General features: G+C 38.5%; 1 protein-coding gene and 1 non-coding gene across 2 annotated transcripts in view; both read right to left on the bottom strand.

Moving 5' to 3' along the window:
- The window catches only part of megf6b (multiple EGF-like-domains 6b), a 34,702-nt gene that overhangs the window by 4,267 nt on the left and 27,584 nt on the right, over window positions 1-2,851 (bottom strand). The gene's annotated exons all lie outside the window — the stretch shown is intronic.
- On the bottom strand, window positions 2,693-2,765 carry trnaa-ugc (transfer RNA alanine (anticodon UGC)). The gene has a single exon. It is a non-coding gene; the product is annotated as a tRNA-Ala (tRNA).

The raw sequence follows: 2,851 nt of genomic DNA, 5'->3' as shown, positions 1-2,851 counted from the left end.
AAATGGTTCAAAAATAAAATCAACCATTCAAACTGTATAATGGTAACTGTTTCTGTCTGTTCAGTCCATAAACTAAGCCTGGGATCAAAAAATGTATTGAAGATGTCATTAGCAGAGACAAATGGTTCTACAGAGTCATGGCTAAAAAATAAAATCAATACTTACAAATAAAAAATGGTTCAAAAATAAAATTAACACATTAAAATAGAAAATATCTCTGAAATATCTCTGTATGTTGTTTTGAAAAACATTAGAATATAAGCACTTTTATCAAATCTTCATTGTGGTAAGATCATGTAAGTTCTTCTTAAATCCATGGAAACTCAACAGTTTGTAAGGTAGGTGAGTTAGCTCAGCAGGTTAGAGCACCGTGCTTGCTGGTAATGCTGAGGTAATCGGTTCAAACCCCGTATGGGGCAATTCATGTGTGTAAGGTCCTTCAGACAATCAACACTTCAAAATAAAGAAGGTTTCAAAAATACAAACAACACTTTACAATAAATAAGGGTTCAAAAATAAAATCAACACTTTGAAATAAAAAATGGTTCAAAAATAAAATCAACCATTCAAACTGTATAATGGTAACTGTTTCTGTCTGTTCAGTCCATAAACTAAGTCTGGGATCAAAAAATGTATTGAAGATGTCATTAGCAGAGACAAATGGTTCTACAGAGACATGGCTAAAAAATAAAATCAATACTTACAAATAAAAAATGGTTAGGAAGCACATTACAAACCTTTGGTTGAAATGGCGCGTTAAATTCAAGTTTCCATAACAGAGCACGCAGGGTAAAATACTCACAGAGTTCAGTTGATCTGTTTGGATCAGACAGATCAAACTGACTGATGAATTAGCACAGATTTTTCTGCAGATGGGAACCAGGAGGAAGTACGTTCAGACCCCAGCGGGTGAAGTGATGCTAATTTAAGTGAAGTCGCTTTATTTAATTTATTAAAAGTTATTGGGGTGGTTTTTGTCACTACGAGAAAAATGTAGATGCATTTATCTGCTTAATCTGTGATGGGATATGGATTCACGGTGAATATTAACTAAACCGCATACAATGCGACTAAATAGCCGATGTTAATATGATTGTAATTTCACGGATAAAAATAGTACATGACCGATTTTTTTTTTATGTTGTCGGTCAAGATAACGCATAACAAAAAAAGTCTAGCGCGACCTGCCGCCCTGACACCAACTCGCACACATCTTCATTCACAGTCTTACTTGTAAATCGATTTTTCTTTTCTTGGACGTTTTGATGTTAGCTTGTCCATGTCTCAGTTTTATTCGCTGGGAAAATCAATCAGCAGCTTGAGGTGACTCTGCTGCTCTCTAGTGGCGAGAAGCCGTAATGTTGACTGGTAACAATCGGAATGCATTATGGGAGATGTAGTTTGTAGTCAATTCGTGCTCAAAACCTATTTTAACTCAATCATCGGCCTATAAAATGCTGGGGCGGGCCACATATGGCCCGCGGGCCTTGAGTTTGACACATGTGATGTAAAGGCTAACAGCAGGCTGGTCAGGTTAAGGGTCCAATGCAAGTCAAACCTTCTCTAAGCATTTTTACCANCCTCTGCAGTCTGAAACAGAACCCACACAGGAACCAGATTGGTGCATGTAAAGCAGGGGTGTCAAACTCAATTTCACCCAGGGCCACTTCAGCATATTGGCGCCCCTCAATGGGCCACATTGACGGTATAAATCAGGAGTGCATCCCTGCTAAAACACACAGCAGACAAAAGGTTGACTTCCCTCATTCAGTTCTGTAGAGGCTTATAATGACTAAACAGTCCAGGTGGGTTAGAGAAGGAATGCATCTAAAGCTGCAGATGGTAGCTCTGGAAAACTAGACTTGGGCACCTCTAGCATAAATGTATAAAAATACAATGTTAAAAATAAATTAAACACCACCTTATATTGTTAAATAACTGATTTTATGTATTGAAGTTTTAAATATTACATTTGAGTTTCTATGGCCTATAAAATGCTCGGGGGCCACATGTGGCCCGCGGGCCTTGAGTTTGACACATGTGCATTACGCCATAGAACTGCCAATTGGCAATTGAAGTAAAGTAGCTTGGATTTCAAAGAAGCCTACATTGAAGTTGATTGGCAAATGAACCATCACCAAAGAGGAAGGCTCTTGTTGTCTCACTGCACCCCAAGAGATGTATAACCTACAAAAACAGTTTCTGTCTGGTTTTGAACCAGAGACCTTTAGGGTTTTGAGCAAATGTGATAACCACTACACTACAGGAACTGAACTTCTCTGCTTTGATTCAGTTTGAGGTTCCAAAGTTGATGATGTTAGATGCAACATGAAAATTTCAACTGAGGCTTGCACTCAGATGCCTGGATTCAGAGTACAGACCATGACACCACAGAAGCCTTGTTGACCTTTAGTAAACACCTGTGATGAATAGAACATGCAAAATCTGTTTCTGTCTGGTTTTGAACCAGAGACCTTTCGTGTGTAAAGTAAATATGATAACCACTACACTACAGGAACTGAACTTCTCTGCTTTGATTCAGTTTGAGGTTCCAAAGTTGATGTGAGATGCAACATGAAAATTTCAACTGAGGCTTGCACTCAGATGCCTGGATTCAGAGTACAGACCATGACACCACAGAAGCCTTGTTGACCTTTAGTAAACACCTGTGATGAATAGAACATGCAAAATCTGTTTCTGTCTGGTTTTGAACCAGAGACCTTTTGCATGCAAAGCAAACACAATAACCACTACGCTACAGAAACTTAGCTCTTTGCAGTGTTCCTGGTAGATGATCCACATTTTGTTAGAGACTAACGTCAACGATGGGCATGGAACAATGTCAAATACT

This window comes from Poecilia formosa, unplaced genomic scaffold (genome assembly GCF_000485575.1).
Source record: "Poecilia formosa unplaced genomic scaffold, Poecilia_formosa-5.1.2 Scaffold2, whole genome shotgun sequence".
In the NCBI taxonomy this organism is placed as follows: Eukaryota; Metazoa; Chordata; class Actinopteri; order Cyprinodontiformes; family Poeciliidae; genus Poecilia; species Poecilia formosa.
The sequence above is the reverse complement of the archived record's forward strand: the minus strand, read 5'-3'. Positions and strand labels throughout refer to the sequence as shown.